Raw genomic sequence first — 22,355 nt, 5'->3', positions numbered from 1 at the left:
TGTGCCAGCCAGCAGTGGATGGTTTTGAAGGCGGTTTACCATCTACCTCTGCGAGAACACTACCATTGGCCACCTTTTCATGCCCCCTTTTGACACTGTAACCAGAACACATTTTGCCAACCATGCCCACACCAAGTTTATGTCGCCGGCCCGGCTGGCCGCGTGGTTTAATGCGCTGCTTCTCGAATGGGAAAGCGTGATTGTCCCTGGCACGAATCCTCCCGGCGGGTTAGTGTTGAGGTCCAGTGTGCCGGCCAGCAGGGGATGGTTTTTAAGGCGGTTTTCCATCTACCTCTGTCAGAACACTACCATTGGCCATCTTTTCATGCCCCTTTTGACACTGTAACTATAACAAATTTTGCCAACCATGTCCACACCAAGTTTGTGTTGACCGCCCGGCTGGCCGCGCGGTTTCATGCGCTGCTTCTCAAGTGGGAAGGCATGCCGGTCCCCGGCACGAATCCTCCCGGTGGCTTAGTGTTGAGGTCCAGTGTGCCGGCCAGCAGTGGATGGTTTTTAAGGCGGTTTTCCATCTACCTCTGTCAGAACACTACCATCGGCCACCTTTTCATGCCCCCTTTTGACACTGTAACCAGAACACATTTTGCCAACCATGCCCACTCCAAGTTTATGTCGCCGGCGTGGCTGGCCGCGTGGTTCAATGCGCTGCTTCTCGAATGGGAAAGCGTGCTGGTCCCCGGCACGAATCCTCTCGGCGGGTTAGTGTTGATGTCCAGTGTGCCGGCCAGCAGTGGATGGTTTTTAAGGCGGTTTTCCATCTACCTCTGCGAGAACACTACCATTGACCACCTTTTCATGCCCCTTTTGACACTGTAACCAGAACACATTTTGCCAACAATGTCCACACCAAGTTTGTGTTGCCCGCCAGGCTGGCCGCGCGGTTTCATGCGCTGCTTTTCAAGTAGGAAGACATGTCGGTCCCCGGCACGAATCCTCCTGGCGGGTTAGTGTTGAGATCCGGTGTGCCGACCAGCAGTGGATGGTTTTTAAGGCGGTTTTCCATCTACCTCTGCGAGAACACTACCATTGGCCACCTTTTCATGCCCCATTGACACTGTAACCAGAATACATTTTGCCAACCATGTCCACACCAAGTTTGTGTTGCCCGCCCGGCCGACCGCGCGGTTTCATGCGCTGCTTCTCAAGTGGGAAGGCATGCCGGTCCCCGGCATGAATCCTCCTGGTGGGTTAGTGTTGAGATCCGGTGTGCCGGCCAGCAGTGGATGGTTTTTAAGTTGGTTTTCCAACTACCTCTGCGAGAACACTGCCATTGGCCACCTTTTCATGCCCCCTTTTGACACTGTAACCAGAACACGTTTTGCCAACCACGCCCACACGAAGTTTATGTCGCCGGCCCGGCTGGCGCGTGGTTTAATGCGCTACTTCTCGAATGGGAAAGCGTGCTGGTCCCCGGCACGAATCAACCCGGCGGGTTAGTGGTGAGGCCCAGTGTACCGGCCAGCAGTGGATGGTTTTTAAAGCAGTTTTCCATCTACCTCTGCGAGAACACTACCATTGGCCACCTTTTCATGTCCCCTTTTGACACTGTAACCAGAACACATTTTGCCAACCATGTCCACACCAAGTTTGTGTTGCCCGCCCGGTTGGCCGCGCGGATTCATGCGCTGCTTCTCAAGTGGGAAGGCATGCCGGTCTCCGGCACGAATCCTCCCGGCGGCTTAGTGTTCAGATCCGGTGTGCCGGCCAGCAGTGGATGGTTTTTAAGGCGGTTTTCCATCTACCTCTGCGAGAACACTACCATTGGCCACCTTTTCATGCCCCCTTTTGACACTGTAACCAGAACACATTTTGCCAACCGTGCCCACACCAAAGTTTATGTCACCGGCCTGGCTGGCCGTGTGGTTTAATGCGCTACTTCTCGAATGGTAAACCGTGCTGGTCCCCGCCGGGAATCAATCCGGCGGGTTAGTGTTGAGGCCCAGTGTACCGGCCAGCAGTGGATGGTTTTTAAGGCGGTTTTCCATCTACCACTGCGAGAACACTACCATTGGCCACATTTTCATGAACCTTTTGACACTGTAACCAGAACACATTTTGCCAACCATGTCCACACCAAGTTTGTGTTGCCCGCCCGGCTGGCCGCGTGGATTCATGCGCTGCTTCTCAAGTGGGAAGGCATGCTGGTCCCCGAATCGAATCCTTCCGGCAGCTTAGTGTTCAGATCCGGTGTGCAGGCCAGCAGTGGATGGTTTTTAAGGCGGTTTTCCATCTACCTCTGCGAGAACACTACCATTGGCCACCTTTTCATGCCCCCTTTTGACACTGTAACCAGAACACATTTTGCCAACCATGCCCAACCCAAGTTTATGTCGCCGGCTCGGCTGGCCCCGTGGTTTAATGCGCTGCTTCTCGAATGGGAAAGCGTGATTCTCCCCGGCACGAATCATCCCGGCGGGTTAGTGTTGAGGTCCAGTGTGCCGGCCAGCAGTGGATGGTTTTTAAGGCGGTTTTCCATCTACCTCTGTGAGAACACTACCATTGGCCACCTTTTCATGCCCCCTTTTGACACTGTAACCAGAACACATTTTGCCAACCATGTCCACACCAATTTTGTGTTGCCCGCCCGGCTGACCGCGCGGTTTCATGCGCTGCTTCTCAAGTGGGAAGGCATGCCGGTTCCCGGCATTAATCCTCCTGGTGGGTTAGTGTTGAGATCCGGTGTGCCGGCCAGCAGTGGATGGTTTTTAAGGCGGTTTTCCATCTACCTCTGCGAGAACACTACCATTGGCCACCTTTTCATGCCCCTTTTGACACTGTAACCAGAACACATTTTGCCAACCATGTCCACACCAAGTCTGTGTTGCCCGCCCGGCTGGCCGCGCGGTTTCATGCGCTACTTCTCAAGTGAGACGGCATGCCGGTCCCCGGCATGAATCCTCCCGGCGGCTTAGTGTTGAGATCTGGTGTGCCGGCCAGCAGTGGATGATTTTTAAGTTTATTTTCCATCTACCACTGCGTGAACACTGCCATTGGCCACCTTTTCATGTCCCCTTTTGACACTGTAACCAGAACACATTTTGCCAACCTTGCCCACACTAAGTTTATGTCGCCGGCCCGGCTGGCTGCGTGGTTTAATACGCTGCTTCTCGAATGGGAAAGCGTGCTTGTCCCCGGCACCAATCCTCCCGGCGGCTTAGTGTTGAGGTCCAGTGTGCCGGACAGCAGTGGATGGTTTTTAAGGCGGTTTTCCATCTACCTCTGTGAGAACACTACCATTGGCCACCTTTTCATGCCCCTTTTGACACTGTAACCAGAACACATTTTGCCAACCATGTGCACACCAAGTTTGTGTTGCCCGCCCGGCTGGCCGCGCGGTTTCATGCGTTACTTCTCAAGTGGGAAGGCGTGCCGGTCCCCGGCACGAATCCTCCCGGCGGCTTAGTGTTGAGGTCCAGTGTGCCGGCCAGCAGTGGATGGTTTTTAAGGCGATTTTCCATCTACCTCTGCAAGAACACTACCATTGGCCACCTTTTCATATCCCCTTTTGACACTGTAACCGGAACACATTTTGCCAACCATGTCCACACCAAGTTTGTGTTTCCCGCCCGACTGGCCGCGCGGTTTCATGCGCTGCTTCTCAAGTGGGAAGGCATGCTGGTCCCCGGCACGAATCCTCCTGGTGGGTTAGTGTTGAGATCCGGTGTGCCGGCCAGCAGTGGATAGTTTTTAAGGCGGTTTTCCATCTACCTCTGCGAGAACACTACCATTGGACACCTTTTCATGCCCCCTTTTGACACTGTAACCAAAACACATTTTGCCAACGATGTCCACACCTGGTTTGTGTTGCCCGCCCGGCAGGCCGCGCGGTTTCATGCGCTGCTTCTCAAGTGGGAAGGAATGCCGGTCCCCGGCACGAATCCTCCTGGCGGGTTAGTGTTGAGATCCGGTGTGCTGGCCAGCAGAGGATGGTTTTTAAGGCGGTTTTCCATCTACCTCTGCAAGAACACTACCATCGGCCACCTTTTCATGTCCCCTTTTGACACTGTAACCGGAACACATTTTGCCAACCATGCCCACACCAAGTTTATGTCGCCGGGCCAGCTGACCGTGTGGTTTAATGCGCTGCTTCTCGAATGGGAAAGCGTGCTTGTCCCCGGCACGAATCCTCCCGGCGGGTTAGTGTTGAGGTCCAGTGTGCCGGCCAGCAGTGGATGGTTTTTAAGGCGGTTTTCCATCTACCTCTGCAAGAACACTACCATTGGCCACCTTTTCATGCCCCCTTTTGACACTGTAACCGGAACACATTTTGCCAACCATGTCCACACCAAGTTTATGGCGCCGGCCCGGCTGACCGTGTGGTTTAATGCGCTGCTTCTCGAATGGGAAAGCGTTCTTGTCCCCGGCACGAATCCGCCCGGCGGGTTAGTGTTGAGGCCCAGTGTGCCGGCCACCAGTGGATGGTGTTTAAGGCGGTTTTCCATCTACCTCTGCAAGAACACTACCTTTGGCCACCTTTTCATGTCCCCTTTTGACACTGTAACCGGAACACATTTTGCCAACCATGCCCACACCAAGTTTATGTCGCCGGCCCGGCTGACCGTGTGGTTTAATGCGCTGCTTCTCGAATGGGAAAGCGTGCTTGTCCCCGGCACGAAAACGCCCGGCGGGTTAGTGTTGAGGCCCAGTGTGCCGGCCAGCAGTGGATGGTTTTTAAGGCGGTTTTCCATCTACCTCTGCGAGAACACTACCATTGGCCACCTTTTCATGTCCCCTTTTGACACTGTAACCAGAACACATTTTGCCAACCATGCCCACACCAAGTTTATGTCGCCGGCCCGGCTGACCGTGTGGTTTAATGCGCTGCTTCTCGAACGGGAAAGCGTGCTTGTTCCCGGCATGAATCCTCCCGGCGGGTTAGTGTTGAGGTCCAGTGTGCCGGCCAGCAGTGGATGGTTTTTAAGGTGGTTTTCCATCTACCTCTGCGAGAACACTACCATTGGCCACCTTTTCATGCCCCTTTTGCACTGTAACCAGAATACATTTTGCCAACCATGTCCACACCAAGTTTGTGTTGCCCGCCCGGCTGGCCGCGCGGTTTCATGCGCTGCTTCTCAAGTGGGAAGGCATGCCGGTCCCCGGCATTAATCCTCCTGGCGGGTTAGTGTTGAGATCCGGTGTGCCGGCCAGCAGTGGATGGTTTTTAAGGCGTTTTTCCATCTACCTCTGCAAGAACACTACCATTGACCACCCTTTCATGTCCCCTTTTGACACTGTAACCGGAACACATTTTGCCAACCATGCCCACACCAAGTTTATGTCGCCGGCCCGGCTGACCGTGTGGTTTAATGCACTGCTTCTCGAATGGGAAAGCGTGCTTGTCACCGGCACGAATCCGCCCGGCGGGTTAGTGTTGAGGCCCAGTGTGCCGGCCAGCAGTGGATGGTTTTTAAGGTGGTTTTCCATCTACCTCTGCAAGAACACTACCTTTGGCCACCTTTTCATGTCCTTTTTTGACACTGTAACCGGAACACATTTTGCCAACCATGCCCACACCAAGTTTATGTCGCCGGCCCGGCTGACCGTATGGTTTAATGCGCTGCTTCTCGAATGGGAAAGCGTGCTTGTCCCCGGCACGAATCCTCCCGGCGGGTTAGTGTTGAGGTCCAGTGTGCGGGCCAGCAGTGGATGGTTTTTAAGGCGGTTTTCCATCTACCTCTGCGAGAACACTACCGTTGACCACCTTTTCATGCCCCTTTTGACACTGTAACCAGAACACATTTAGCCAACCATGTCCACACCAAGTTTGTGTTGCCCGCCCGGCTGGCCGCGCGGTGTAACACGCTGCTTCTCGAGTGGGAAGGCGTGCCGGTCGCCAGCACGTATCATCCCGGCGGGTTAGTGTTGAGGTCCGGTGTGCCGGCCAGCCTGTGGATGGTTTTTACGGCAGTTTTCCATCTACCTGAGCTTGTTTCCCTTATTCCGCCTTACACTATGTCGGAGAGTGCTGCGAAAACACTGTCTCCACGTACGCGTACACCATAATTACACAACCACGCAAACATTTGGGTTACACTCGTCTTCAATGAGACTTTCCCTGGGGGGTGCACTGGTGGCCGAACCGCACCATAACCCTGAGTTAGGTGTGGGGCGGCGGAGGGGAGGGTGGACTTCTGTGGTCTGTTGTTGGGTTGTGAACCACTGAGGACTACGGCGGAACGAAGCTTCTCCGTCGATTCTGGGTCTCTGGTTTGATTGAATAAAATACATTTTTATGTGTTCGCGCAGCTTTTTTAGCGATGATCTCATTACAGTATCTTGTGAACTGCATTGCGTTGTGCAGGCATGATGAATTGATAAATGTCCTGTAGCGTAGACATCATGCATTTCCGGCCATAAAAGGGGTGATAGGTACAGATATTTTAATCATTGGTACCATAAGAACTACCCACATCAGTGTGTTAGTGATTTTTCCTCTGCCTCTAAATTTTTCCCGCTAACACATAGCATGGTTTGATACTTGATGTCTTCCGCACGGTCATGTCTTCATCGTGGAGTCGGTATACACTCCTGGAAATGGAAAAAAGAACACATTGACACCGGTGTGTCAGACCCACCATACTTGCTCCGGACACTGCGAGAGGGCTGTACAAGCAATGATCACACGCACGACACAGCGGACACACCAGGAACCGCGGTGTTGGCCGTCGAATGGCGCTAGCTGCGCAGCATTTGTGCACCGCCGCCGTCAGTGTCAGCCAGTTTGCCGTGGCATACGGAGCTCCATCGCAGTCTTTAACACTGGTAGCATGCCGCGACAGCGTGGACGTGAACCGTATGTGCAGTTGACGGACTTTGAGCGAGGGCGTATAGTGGGCATGCGGGAGGCCGGGTGGACGTACCGCCGAATTGCTCAACACGTGGGGCGTGAGGTCTCCACAGTACATCGATGTTGTCGCCAGTGGTCGGCGGAAGGTGCATGTGCCCGTCGACCTGGGACCGGACCGCAGCGACGCAGGGATGCACGCCAAGACCGTAGGATCCTACGCAGTGCCGTAGGGGACCGCACCGCCACTTCCCAGCAAATTAGGGACACTTTTGCTCCTGGGGTATCGGCGAGGACCATTCGCAACCGTCTCCATGAAGCTGGGCTACGGTCCCGCACACCGTTAGGCCGTCTTCCGCTCACGCCCCAACATCGTGCAGCCCGCCTCCAGTGGTGTCGCGACAGGCGTGAATGGAGGGACGAATGGAGACGTGTCGTCTTCAGCGATGAGAGTCGCTTCTGCCTTGGTGCCAATGATGGTCGTATGCGTGTTTGGCGCCGTGCAGGTGAGCGCCACAATCAGGACTGCATACGACCGAGGCACACAGGACCAACACCCGGCATCATGGTGTGGGGAGCGATCTCCTACACTGGCCGTACACCACTGGTGATCGTCGAGGGGACACTGAATAGTGCACGGTACATCCAAACCGTCATCGAACCCATCGTTCTACCATTCCTACACCGGCAAGGGAACTTGCTGTTCCAACAGGACAATGCACGTCCGCATGTATCCCGTGCCACCCAACGTGCTCTAGAAGGTGTAAGTCAACTACCCTGGCCAGCAAGATCTCCGGATCTGTCCCCCATTGAGCATGTTTGGGACTGGATGAAGCGTCGTCTCACGCGGTCTGCACGTCCAGCACGAACGCTGGTCCAACTGAGGCGCCAGGTGGAAATGGCATGGCAAGCCGTTCCACAGGACTACATCCAGCATCTCTACGATCGTCTCCATGGGAGAATAGCAGCCTGCATTGCTGCGAAAGGTGGATATACACTGTACTAGTGCCGACATTGTGCATGCTCTGTTGCCTGTGTCTATGTGCCTGTGGTTCTGTCAGTGTGATCATGTGATGTATCTGACCCCAGGAATGTGTCAATAAAGTTTCCCCTTCCTGGGACAATGAATTCACGGTGTTCTTATTTCAATTTCCAGGAGTGTAGATTAACCATTCTGTATCCATACATCCATACTTCAACACCGGGCCAAGTGCCCAAGAGAAAACATGCATTAATGGCTTATTTCTTACTGTTAGTCTGAGATATATTCTTAATTACTTGAATACTGTTCTGTACATGACACCGAGTGCCTGGTGCACTACGAACAAGATAAACACGGAGCCTTTAAAATCAACCTCTATTGAGTCGACAGTAATTTGAGATTCGACTATAGACAGATTCTGGTACTTTTAGAATTGCCGCATGATGAGTGTGTCTGATGCATACTGTGTGACAGCACCATGTAGCATGAATTCACCATAGTTTACTCCACGTGAACACTTAAGCTTGGAACGCTTGGTGATACCTCTGAGTTGCGCTATGCACTGTTTGACTGACTGAGCAGGCTGCTGCTTCACATTAAAAAATTAATTTTGGGGCAGGAGCCGGCGGTGGTGCTGCCTGCTTTTTCAGCAAAGACGGCAGTTGGTTGGCAGTGGGTAGCAGGCGTTCAGTCTGCTGCGCCTGAAACTGTGCAAGCTCGGTTAGAGACTTTTCCTGTGGCGGCTGAGACTTGGCGAAATATAGTAGGACACACTCTAATATAACAGAGTAAAAACAGGACAACAGCCAGAAATACGTGCACAGCTCTCACACACGTCAGGGAGATGGCATTAAAGACGAGCTGGTTAAGCCCTAATTCTTGTCGCCTTTTGTTATGACCAGACGTAACTTCAATAATTGTCGGATCTTTGATTGCTCCGAGAGGTGGCTCTTTGGAACTACAACAGATGAAAGATTAGTTTACTTTCTTACGTGAATGATAAGAATGTTGAAGCCTGCCTACTCGTCAAATGTGGTGTGTCTGGGAAACCTGCTTTCCTGGATCGCTAGAGAACAATTCAAGCAAATAGTATTAATGAGTTTTATTACAATGAGATAAACGACAATACTTAGCTTTGAGAAGTACATAGGTGTGTCGCAAGCAAAGGGCGACGTCCAATATAATCAATGTCTTTCTGTATAACGAATCCAATACAAGTGAAGTAATACAGTGGATGCTTCTATGCAGGTCGCCGGTCTTCACACTTGTATAGAACTGGGGCCACGACCAGCCGGGAGCGGCGCTTATGTCCTCTTCGCCTAGAGCCCACTGCTGACGCGTTGTTGTCCTAGAGAGGGGTCGGTCAGCGTGCTATTGGCTGACGTCTTCTTCACAGCCCTCTCCGCTCTATCATTTCGGACTGCCATTCCGGCGCTTGACTTTACGCCTTAACAAAGAAGATTTACTTAATTTTACAATTCTTTACCAAGGGAGTGCTTCATAATTTACAACTATCGTTGATTATTAAAGCGACACTTGATGTGCTAATTAACAGACTCTTCTCTTGAAGTACAATGTTCAACATTTGCGAAAGTACATTTCCGTCTGAGACTTGAATAACACTTTTCTCCTACTCGATGATGTTAACTGCTTTAGCCAAGGTCACTAAATGTGGCAGAGCTCTTCCAGGCTCACTTCTATATCGACCTCTGTGCGAGGGCGCTGCTGTGCTGAGAGACAGGGTTTGTCTTCTTCAGCCTCTCCTATTTGTCGTTGCGGACTGCGGCGAGACATCGCCAATGCTCGTGATATCGGCATATGTTGCCAATCTTGGTGTGGCAATACGATTCTTGGCCTATGGCACAGTACAGACTACTCACTTTGCGTCCATGTGACCCCACTGCAATACCTGATCTTCTGCCCAGGGGAAAATCATCATTGTGCCAGCCGTGCTTGGAGATACTAAGCAACCTAAAATCACAGCTGTTATTAGCCTACAAAGTAAATATTGATGTAATGTTGTTCTGTACGTAGTTCTCGGTCACCCATAAAAATATCTGCACTTTTACCCCTGACACACAGTATGTCCACATGAACTTTTACGCTCCATATCTCCCCCCCCCCCCCCCCCCCCAAAGATGGTTTCCTGCTGTTTGTCCTCATTTAGCAAAGTCACCCTGTGTACTTGTTGCTGTTTTTAAGTGTGACCTACACTGTGGATAATAATGAAGTCCACACAGTTTCTATTAGGTGGGTCTCTTGTCTGTCTCTCGGTTCTGTACAAATTTTGCAATTGACGTTAAACAAACTTCTTGATGAGCTGGACACTTGAAATCTTAAACGTAGTTCAGAACTGGATGATAATACAATATTAACTCGCTTCCTTGTCTGGTGCGTAGCGGTGAATACTTTGTTTACCATTGTCATTACCTGATGAGCTAGAGACCTGAAACTTTCAACGCAGCTCGGAACTGGGTGCAATGCAATATCAATTCGGTTTCTTGTCTGGTTTGTGGAGGAGGGTGCCGTGTGTACCATGGGCATTTTTTCATTTTCCTGTTCCAGTCGTGAATGGTTCGTTGGAAGAAAGACTGCTGCGAAGCTACTGTGTGACACAAAATCTCTCTAATTGTTTGCACTGTCTTTTCGTGAGACATACGTAGTAGGACGCAGTATTTTGGTTCAGTCAGGTGAAAATAAACTGCAATAAACCAAAATATCTACCACATGTCTCTGTTGTAACCTCGTCAAAAAGTTTGAAATCGATTGAAAAATCTCACACATACAGTAGTACAAAGTAGAATATAATTCTTTAAATAAAACCCATTTTTCAGTATACTATTTAAGTCGGACTACAAAGGATAAAAAAAATTCTCCTAGCCTCATTCGGTTTTCTAAGGCCAAATCTGAGGTTCTGAGCGTGAAGTTTCTCGAGCTGTGACGTAAATCGCAAGAGTCGCTTGAGTCTTCCTGAGATACACCACAATCTGCGAACGAAGTAGGCAATAGATGATAATAACGATAATGATGATGACGATTATGATGACATAGACATACAATTCAGTGTTGTGGACGATATAGTGTGGCATTGACATATGGAAACACAATGAGGTGACAAAAGTGGGGGGGGGGGGTGGGAGGGGGAGAGGGGCATGAACTAAACAGGTTGTTGAAAGTCCCTTACAGAAACGCTAAACCATGCTTCCTCTGTAGCTGTCCGTAATTGCACAAGTGTGGCCGATACAGGATTTCGTGCACGAACTGACCTCTCGATTATGCCCATAAATGTTCGGTGAGATTTATGTCGGGTGATGTGGGTGGTCAAATCATTCGCTCGAATTGCCCAGAATGTTCTTCAAACCAACCACGAACAATTGTGGCTCGTTGACGTGGCGCATCGTCGTCTGGGAACATGAAGTCCATGAATCCCTGCAAACTGCAAATGGTCTCCAAGTAGCGAAACATAACCATTTCCAGTCAATGGTCGGCTCAGTTGGGCCAGAGGACCCCGTCAACTGCATGTAAACACAGCCCACACCGTTGTGGAACCACCATCAGCTTGCACAGAACCTAGGTGACAACTTGGGTCCTTGTCTTCGTAGAGTCTGCCCCATACTCGAAACCTATCATCAGCTTTTACCAACTGAAACTGGGATTCATCTGACCAGACCACCATTTTCCAGTTGTTTAGGGTCCAACCGATAGGTTCTCAATCCATAGTGAGACACTGCAGGCGGTTTGCTGTTAGCGAAGGTACTCGTGTTAGTCGTCTGCTGCCATAACCCATTCGCCGCACTATCCTAACGGATACGTTCGTCGTACGTTCCACATTGACTTCTGCAGTTGTTTCACGAAGTGTTGCTTGTCTCTTAGCATTGACAGCTCTACACAAACGCCGCTGTTCTCCGTAGTTAAGTGAAGGTTGTCAGCCACTGAGTTGTTGCTACGCAGAGGTAAAGCCTGAAATTTGGTATTCTCGGCACACTCTTGATACTGTGGTCTCACAATACTGAATTCCAGCACGGTTTCTAAATGAAATTTCCCATGTGTCTAGCTCCAACTAGCATTACGCGTTCGAAGTATGTTTATTTCTGTCGAGTCGGAAACCCTTTCATATGAATAACCTAAATACAAATGAAACTCCACTTCTTTTCTTTACTGTTATTTCTGCTGTGTATAGGAAGCCTACGTACTCGGTTCGCCAGGAAGCAATCAAACTACTAGTATTAATGAGTTTTGTTACAATTAATCAAATACAATACTGAACTTCAGCAATTACGCACATGTGTCGCAAGCAAAGGGCGATATACGAAATAATCAGTCTTTGCAGTGACTGCTGATCTCTAACTGACGAAAGTCTGTCCTGAACTGCTATCGAACTGGCTAATCTTGAAGCTGCTATCCAAGTGGGCCTCCACCAGTCGGGAGCGGTGCTCATGTCCTCTTCACGTAGATGCCGCTGCTGTCGCGTTGTTGTCCTAGAAGGAAGGTCGGTCAGCGTGAGATTGGCTGACTTCTTCTCACAGCCTTCTCTTCTCTGTCGTTCCCGACTGGTGTGCTGGCCCTGACTCTATGCCCTATATGGGCGGGATGTGAGTTGTCAGTGATACAGTACTCCACTCTTCAGCCAGGCGAATTGAAATATTAACGATTATAAATACAAACAAAATTTGGGTTGTTTTCTATTTTTGATTAAAAATCAAAGACGGACAGTTAAAAACAAGAGAAATATATACATATTAAAAACACATTGTATGAAGGTGAAATTCTTCGGATTAAAACACTGAAGCACTGCACTTTCGCTTCAAATCTGTAGGACCCGCACGAGGGTGAGAGGTATTCATGGAGGAGAGAGTGTATTCCAAAGGGTTGAAAGGTGTGAGGAGGAAGAGAGGGGTCTGTTAGACAGGAAAACTAAGGAGATGAGATGAAGGAGCTGAGGAGGAAAAGGGAAATGCAGTCGGTGAAACAGACAAAGGTTGAGAAGCTGTGTGTCATGTGGGTAGGCCAGTGGTTGCAAGAGGAGAGGTATGGGATTGGATGGAGAGGGAAAGGAGAGAGGAGCCCTGACTTGGAGTGGGATCGGCGGAGAAGAATTAAATTTGGTAGGAAGGATAAATACTGGGGCGGATCTCATTGTCTGGGAGAGGGAGTTGATTCAACTTTCGTTGGGATAGAATATGGAGTGTGTGCATGTGTAGGGACGGAGGGAAATGTTTGTGAAGGTGCAGCAGCATCCTGGGGTTGATGATTAAAGTGAGACAATGGGGTTACTGGGTACTAGTTTGTGGACTGTTTGGAGATCTGTAGGTGTTAGATGTGGGTGAGGAGGGTTGGGAATTTGATGAGATGGTAGAGGATCCAGGTGGGGAAGTTACATGAATGCGGGAAGGAAGACATGGTGCATAGCATTCGAGGGTTTAGAGGCGCTTATAGAACTTTGGTGGGCTGGAGATCCATGGAACCTTTGCATAGTAGAGAGTGGATTGGATCAGGGTTTTGTATGTGTGGAGAATACTGGAGTGGTGTAATTCCCAAGTTCGCCCTGTTAATAGTTTTAGTAGTTTAAGTTTATTGTAGGGTTTCAGTTGGATGGTTAGTTGGTGATGTTTCTACGTTAGTTGCCTGTTAGTCAAGAAATTTTAGTGTGTTAGTTAGCTGGACAGGACGGTTGTAAACGGTAAAGTAGAAGTCATGGAGGCGAAAGGTGCGAGTGGTTCGTCTTACAATTATTGCCTGCGGTTTGGAGGGATTGATATTGAGGAGCCATTGGTTACACCAGGAGGTAAATTGATCGAGGTGAATTTGGAGGGATCGTTGAGATTGCTGGAGCGTAGGGTGGAGGGGGAGGAAAGAAGTTTCATCGGCATATTGAAGGGGGTGGACTGATAGGGGTGGTTTGAGCGCATCAGCGGTGTAGAAGAGATAGAGGAGAGGAGAGAGGACAGAGACTTGGGACCCTCCTGTAGTGGGGTACAAGGTGCCGGAATTGCTGTTGTTAATAGTGGCAGAGAACGGGCAACTACATAGGAAGGATGCAGTAAGACAGCCATAAATAATTGAAACTGCGTATGTTTAGAGTTTGAAAAGGAGACAGCAATGCCATACACGGTGGTGGGCTTTTTCTAGCCCGAGGGAAACAAAAATAGTGGGTTGGTGGGAAAACAGATGGGCGAAGTGCAAGAGCTGACAACTTGGCCAATGCACTCCCCGTTTATACTTTGTGTATGTGATACTAGCGCCATCTGCATATGTGCATATCGCTACGCCACGACTACTGTCACCTCAGTGTAATGTAGTCGCCGGCCTCTCAGCCTAGGTTGCCTCTGTTTGCAGAGTTTCTTGTGGGTGAGTGCGGGAGCCCCGCTGTTGCAGCGCCCACCTTCCGCCGGCGCTGCGAGTGCTAGTATAACTCCTGCAGCGCCGGAAGTGTCGCACCGCGGACGCATAATTTATCGCGCGGGCCACACCGGCTGAGCCTTATTTAATGAAGACGAATCCGTCTGCGAAAATTTATTCCGCGCAGCTGAAAGCTGCGCGTTTTGGCGAAGCTACACACCTGTCGCTGTCTCATTTAATGCGACTTTAATCGAAAAACTTTCTAAATAAAAGTTGCTAGAAAGCTGTAAATTTTAACATCGCGTTCTTTCGCGAGGAGTGCAGCTCTTTTCGCACAGCTGCGCGTCCCTGTTCTTATGTCGCATCTGCACTGCTATCTCCAGCAGTACTCCGCGGGCCTGTCCCTCCATCCATTACGTGAATCTGATCTTGAGACTTAATCAACTTCAGATTGCAAGGTGCAAGCTCCAACGACTGGTATTTAGATCGTAAATGTCGTTAATTCTCCCTGTCTGTGGCAGGCTGAGAAGGGAGTTTGCTTAATTTTATCAGCAGGGATTACTTTTATTCATTTTTATATAAGCCTGCTGTGGAGAAGGATCTTATGCACACTTTTTCTCTCTCGGCAGCGTAACCTTCCCTGACCATTCTGCCCGCTTTAGAATTGATGTTTAGGCCCATCAAAGATCAGAATACAATCTTATCGATCGAATTTGAAGTCGCAACGGATAACGCAATTGTTATTTTGGGGATGGTCAGAGAAAACTACGTCCTGCACGAATCTAGTCTTGTGCCGATAATTTTAGTGAAGGGGCAGCGTGATTGGTATGATTCTCTGTTCTTAGGTATGGTTTAAATGAGCGAGACGAGAACGGAAATTACTTCGAAAAACAAAGTTAAGTTTATTTTAACCAACATTAGACAAATTTACGAAGTTACTTCCTAACAATCTTTTGAATACACATTAACTATGGACAAAGATTATTTAACTATGCACATAGATTATTTCTCCTTTGAATTACAAGCCGTGTTGCTTTTGATTTGCATCGTCCTGTGGGGGGAAGGAAAATCTTGGAGAGCACGTGGTCACTACTACTATGCTGATACATGCACATGCATTGAAATGCAAATATCGTAACTATTTCTCTATGCAGATTTTCTATGTACAGTGGCTGGCATCGAGCAGGACTCGTGGCTGGTATCTCAAGCGCGAAAGCTTGAATACGAAACGATTCATCTTAGAAAAGCTACACTCGTCACTAAATTTTCAATAAGTTGTTATACATCGACACACGCTAGCATAAATGTTCAGCAATCGCAAAAACTGGCTACAACTCCCTCTATTAGCTTTCTCGGCGGTTGCAGTTTGAAACTATGCACCACGTGGCGGGTCGTAACGGAAATCTCGAACGGAGAAGATTATTCTTATATCGGATAGATTGAACAAAAATCAATAAATGGTTCTTAATTAATCAATCGCGAAAAAGCCTCTGATAAATAAATTGTTAACATTAAACATATTTAAACATTCAAATATCTTTGTCCTGATTTCGACGCAGCGTTCTGAAGGAACGTCTGGTCGCTTACCTGTCTTCCAAAAAACTCCCCGTAACCGTTGCGAGGCTCTTTTTCCCGCGCAGCGCGAAGTGGTGGGAGAGGCCCATGACCAACCTCTGGTAAGAAAACCTTTTTTTTTTTAGACTTTCGCACCTCTGGTCGAACCATCCTGTTCCTGCTCTTTGCCTTCCACGGACTGTGCTAAAGTTGGTAGAAGATTCTGAGACCCACTACATCTCTGGTTTGTCTGCTACCACACTCAAAACATTCACACCTGACCACGTACTTTAAGGAGAGGTGGGGAAATGTAAATATGGACACAGGACGTACATATTTAATGAGAATAAAAGAATTTTGATCCATAATTGTTTGTACATGCATGTAATTTGGGGCTGAGATTATTTCACTGTTCATTAATTATGTAAAGTAATTGAATTTACGCTGATAATGTCTATCAGCTGATAGCAACATAACACTGATTTTAACTATGTAACGAAACCTATTGTGACGTTACAAAGGTTCTTGGTTTTATTTGTCGTTTATCAGTAGTTTAATAAGTTTTGCGTCTCCCTTCAATGTAAAGAAACAGAATTGCAAGTCCACAGATTTCGTGGCAAGAGTACTTATCGTCTCTTGTTTAGTAATGTTGTCTCATCTAGATTTTCTTCGGTTTCTCCTCAGGTTTAGAGATATGTTTTATTGTACAGGCAACAAGTAAAGTAAATGACATATATGTTTCTTCTGTACTTTAGAACGAGAACAGACTTTGCCATTGACATTGGCTAAATGATTAACGTGGCTGAAATCAGTGTTGTCAAGAAAAAGCTCTATTGCGTGAACACACTGGCGGCTATTAAGTGTTACTTCACCCGTACCTCGCTGTTTGGTCTCCTCCCCCAAATCACCCAACCATATATAGATAAACCAACCATATATATGATTCGGTGATTCAGGGGAGGAGATGGTTATTTATCATCATCAGGTGGAAGGCGCTTCTACATAGTCTTCGTTAGTGGAAAGCACTGTTGATTCTGTGCAGCAGCATGTGAGGCGACAAAGAGGTTAGGTTGTGATTTTCAGTGTCGATGATTGCTGAAATTAAACACAGGAAGTATGGATGTAATACAGCAATGGTTGACTGATACTCAAAGTACTTACAGAGAAAGCGACGAGTACGAGTTATATTTTTTGCCCAAGAAATTTAAAACAAAGTGACGGGAACTACCAGACAACATTTCTTAAGAACGTTAATTCTAAACACAACAGTATAAAATTCGCATTAGAGTTTATGGGTAACTGCATTAATTATTTAGATCAAACCGCAGACGTCAGTGGTCAAATCAAACTTCCAAGATTTATAGGTAATCTAAAACCATGGTAATACCAGCCAATTTGCAACACCTAGTGAGCCATAAACATGTTGCCTTTCGTTCAGTGACGTATAGCCTAATATTCATCCCCAAGAGTCATGACGACTTCCAAATTGAATTAAATGCCTTCAGACAAATGGCGTCTTGGTGGACTCCAAATTATGCAAAAAAGCAAAAAGAATAGGTGCACTCTCTTCTTTATATACCCTGTCCTCGATCTACAACCTCAAGACCGCAATAAATGGTGCATAGTTCCATACTTAGGTAAAGTCTTTCAGAGTGTGGCCTGCAACCTTAAATCCAGGAACTTTAAAACATCATTTTATGTCATACAATGAAGGCTTTCACGACCGGATGGTACTGTTGTTGATAATTCTTCCGGGTTATATGGCCGTGGTCCATGGAATTCTTCAATTCCATGGACCACGGCCATATAACCCGGAAGAATTATCAACAACATCATTTTATGTGCACAACACTGCTGAAGATATTTTGTCCAATGGTAAATGAGTGGAATATACAAAATCACTTTTAATTGTGGTAAAATGTGTTTAGGTCAGTCTGGTAGGACAATATGCATCCGCCTGAAGGAACACGATAGAAGTTGGACATTTAAGAAAGAAGACTATTTTTACAGACTACCTCCTTGAGGAAGGCCATAATTACAAGGTGCAGCATGAAGTGTTACACCACATCCATAACTAAAGGAGGATGAGCTACCTTGAAATAACTGAAATTAAGAAACCAATGTTCATTTCACCAAGGTTAATAGTGAACGATCAGACATGGTTCCCTTACTCACAACTTCTAACTCCAGACAATACGCATAATCCCATTCAAGCCTTGTTGTAAATAACCACTCATACTGACCTCCCCCACTTTTTCCTTACTTCAATTACTATAATTTCACTTGGACTGTTATGATACATATATGGCAGTGTAGTTACATATTTTGATGTGTTCAAAGTCCTGCAGAAGTCCTACGTGATAACATTTATGACAGTATTGGGAGTTAAGATATACATGGAGAAATAGCTACACTCCTTAGAAACACATGTGAATGAATTAAATATCTAAAAAATCTATCAAATAAAAATTGAAAATTTTTAAAGAAATTGTTTGATTTTCTTTAAGAGTGATCATTGAGTATAATTTGGCCAGCTTTCTTTCTATAGACGTAGAACTTGAGCTCTTCATAAAGGGCCATTTTATGACTTTTATTTAAAGTGTACAGCAGCATGAAAATGTCATTTACGTTCCAAAAGCTGTGGCCTGTATCCTTCATATGCGTAATCTTTGCAAGTGTGTCACATTTGAAAGCGTTTATATCTTCCTTGAACCTACAATAAAAGCTACGGCCAGTTTGCCCTATTTAATGTGCAGAGCATTCATTCCAAGTAAGTTTCTCAATGTCAGACCTGTTGAATATATTACCATTAGTCTTAAGTCTGGATGGCACGCTACCATTCTTGGATGTTTTCGTTGAGCGGAAGGCAAGAGGCCGGCTTGGTCATTCAGTGCGCAGGAAACCGACGCACAGTGATCGATATTTGAACGCCGATAATTTTCACCACCCTCTACACAAGAAGCGGTCCTGAACACATTAGCACACAGAGAAAAAGTTATTTCTGACGACGACCACCTACAGTCTGAATTGCAGTACTTGAGGCACGTATTCAAAGAGAATGGTTATAGCAAGAGAGACATTTAAAACGCTTTCAGGTGCCACCGAAGAAGGACGCCTTGTGTATCGGCAGAAGCATGGAGTGAGTATAGTGTTCAGGCCGAACGCCAAGATACGAGATATGCTGCGCCCTGTTAAAAATGACTTAGCTCTTACTGTGCCGGGTGTGTATGGCGTCCCTTGTGAGTGTGGCAGTATCTATACGGGTCAGACAATTTGCGCATTTGCAGAGCGTTTTACAGAGCCAAGTCGACCACAGCTGAGCGTTGCCTGGAAAACGGACACAAAATACAGTTTGAGAACTCGAAATTCTTGGCTCATGTGTCGACATACTGGGATTCTGTCGTAAAAGAGACGACTGAGATTATAATAAACAGCGACAGTTTTAACAGAGACCAGGAACACACACTGAGTAGGGCGTGGTTCAAAAATGGTCCAAATGGCTCTGAGCACTATGGGACTCGACATCTGAGGTCATCAGTCCCCTAGAACGTAGAACTACTTAGACCTAACTAACCTAAGGACATCACACACATCCATGCCCGAGGCAGGATTCGAACCTGCGACCGTAGCAGTCACGCGGTTCCAGACTGTAGCGCCTAGAACCGCTCGGCCACCGCGGCCGGCGTAGGGCGTGAGGGTGTGCTTTTGATGTGGAAAAGAAGCAACGACGGGTGCTTAATGTTTGTAGGGAGGTGGGAGCAGCAGTCTGTAACATGGCGCTCTGGCCCCTCGCGCCACCTGACATCACTCGGCCCCTTGCGAGGCCCACGAGAAAGACAGGCCGCGATGCGTACGTTACGAACGTAGGTCAAGCTCGCTCAACTCAGCAGACAAACAGCGTTTCTACACATGTTAACTCGTAACCAGGTGTGCATGTACGAACGAGAATCGCATCTTCTACTGGAATCCTACTGTTATTAGTCCTACAGTGATTCGAAGTCCATAGCCTTCTAATAATTTGTTACAGCTCTACTGGGATACAATACAATCAAAATCATGCGAAAATGACTATCAGTTCCATAAAGCACTACATGTTCTATGAAATGAGGACTGTAACGCAGAAGAAACTAAATGCTATAAACAAGCCATTATCTAACATTCTGCGTGTTGTCTGTTGTTCTATGTCGTGTCTCCCTAGCACTTTCGCGCAACGACGCTCTGAGCGTGTTTTTTAGGGAATTGACTAGGTTGAACCTGGGACCTGTTGCTGGTAAGGAGACGCCAGACCACACATGACATGTAGAGTTCAGAAGAGTTCAGTGAGACTAGCGATGATATAACCAAATACTTAATGATTTCAGCGTCAGCTCCACTGCACTCCCTGTAAAAGAATCTTAATACTAACTAAATTTAGTGGAAGCGGATCAAGGCTTTCCTATTTTTAGTTAGCTGCTTAAATAACGTCGAAAAAGCAGTTAAGTTTACCATTGGAAATTTTATTCTTCTCACAAAAGAATTGTTTATAAATTGCACTATTGATAAAAGGAAATGTTTTAATACAGGATGATAAAAACCAACTGCGTTCAACAAAAATGTAAACGAATATTCCCTGAATGGGTTTCCAAGTTCTACAACGGATCGATGGATGACCTATACCATATCACATCTATAATCTAGGTTTAAATTAAGTTTCACAAAAGAGAAAACTATCAAAATGGTCTACAGTGACCCTCAATTATCTTTAATTACTTACCTAACTTGTCGTAAATTACAGTGGCTGATGTGGCTTCTCAATAATTATATAGCAGAAAAATCATCGCGTTTCAGATTTTAACTTATGTAGCAAATGTGAATACCATGAGCTTCAATTGACGATCGACACTAGTATTACGTAAAAAGGGGATGTAACAGATGAGACTTCTGCAGCTCTGAGTGAAGCCTTATGCGCTCAAAAATGCGGCATCGCGTGCGTTCATTACCTTGTCGGTGTTCGTCAGGGGGCGACGGCCGGCGCAGCTCCCTACCGCTCGCCGTCTCGGAAGCAACTCTTTCTAACTTCTCCTTACTACAATTCACCGAAGTTGGTTTAAGAAAAAAACTATCTGGCTATGTTTTCATCTGACCAATCAGGGTCTCAATGGTAACCTTAAGCTCTGCCTACAAAAATTCTGTCTATCCAGTCCGGCCCCGGTAGCTGAGTGGTCAGCGTGATGGAATGTCAATCCCAAGGTCCCGGGTTCGATTCCCGGCTGGGTCGGAGATTTTCTCCGCTCAGGGACTGGGTGTTGTGTTGTCCTAATCATCATCATTTCATCCCCATCGACGCGCAGGTCGCCTACGCGGCGTCAGCTCGAAAGACCTGCACCAGGCGAACGGTCTACCCGACGGGAGGCCCTAGCCACACGACATTTCTTTTCATTTCATTTCTGTCTATCCAATGAGAAACGTTATACTTTTCGTGGTGGTGCAATGTTTTTAAACAGAGACGCGAAAAAGTCTCACCCTAAAACTTGCAGCTGGTGTGGCCCTTTTTGTGTTATCGTAAGATCTATACTGTTCTTCCGGAGGGCTCTAGCTTTTAACATGGGTTGGGGGGTGGTCCTGGTGGTTAGCTGGCGACGTGGGTGTCCGTACCTTATCTAAGCCTTCTAGCTTAACACGGTTCTGCTCTCGGCTTCTGTTATCGTTTCTCCCCTCGGCACTGCGTCTTTCTCACGGTGGGAAGGTATGACATGCATTTAGGCATTCTTGTGTTAGTCTGTGGTATTCCATTTGCTCACTCGTTACTCGTATTACTTTAGTTAATTTAATGTCACGATTTATTCGGAGCTATGTGACATACTACTGGATTTGCTTATCATATCAGGGTTTTCATGGAAGGTGTTGGATTTGCCCGACACCTTACAAATATACCATTTACGTCGAGAGTTGATTTTAAATTTTGTTGTACGACTAATAATCAATATGACATCATATACCAGATTCCAGTATAATACACAATTCTCATTAGTACGAACACACCCAATTGCGAGTTAACAGGTTTAGAAACGCATATGTCACCCTGAGTAAAGCGATCAAGCGAGCTCAGGCCTACTTTCGTGACGTGTGCGCCGCGACCTGTCTTTCTCGTAGGCCTCGGTCCCGAGATGGGCCGCAGCTGCTATGAGCTGCTCAACTCACCTTCCCGCAGGTGTTCGTTTCGGCCCGGTCTGATTGGTGCCAGCAGCCGTAATCGTGACTATATAAGCGGAAAATAGTGTCAGCCCCTGGATCTTCGCTTTATTCCCTCTTCTGCACCGAAACCACTGTCCTGCCGCTTCTCCTAGCGTCCAGTACTTGGATCAGTTACCGCCCTCAAAATTGAAATCCCTTGTTACAGCACACGACATTAAACTCATCCTCCACTCCAAACGTAAGACCACCCCTGGTCACAATTGCATCACCTACCGCCACCTCAAGGAATGCCCTCTCTCCTTCCTCACTGCCCTCGCCACCCTGCCATCCTCTCCATTAGCTTTTACCCTGACCTGTGGATGACCTTCCACATCCTGTTGTTCCTTAAACTCTACAAACCCCATGCTGACACCTCCTCCTATCACCCCATATGCTTCACCTCCATGTTCACTCAGGTCTTCATGACCATCCTCTCCTGTCGTATCCATTACTACATAATTC

Source organism: Schistocerca nitens, chromosome 4, assembly GCF_023898315.1.
Source record: "Schistocerca nitens isolate TAMUIC-IGC-003100 chromosome 4, iqSchNite1.1, whole genome shotgun sequence".
Classification (NCBI taxonomy): domain Eukaryota; kingdom Metazoa; phylum Arthropoda; class Insecta; order Orthoptera; family Acrididae; genus Schistocerca; species Schistocerca nitens.
Note: the sequence above shows the minus strand (reverse complement) of the source record.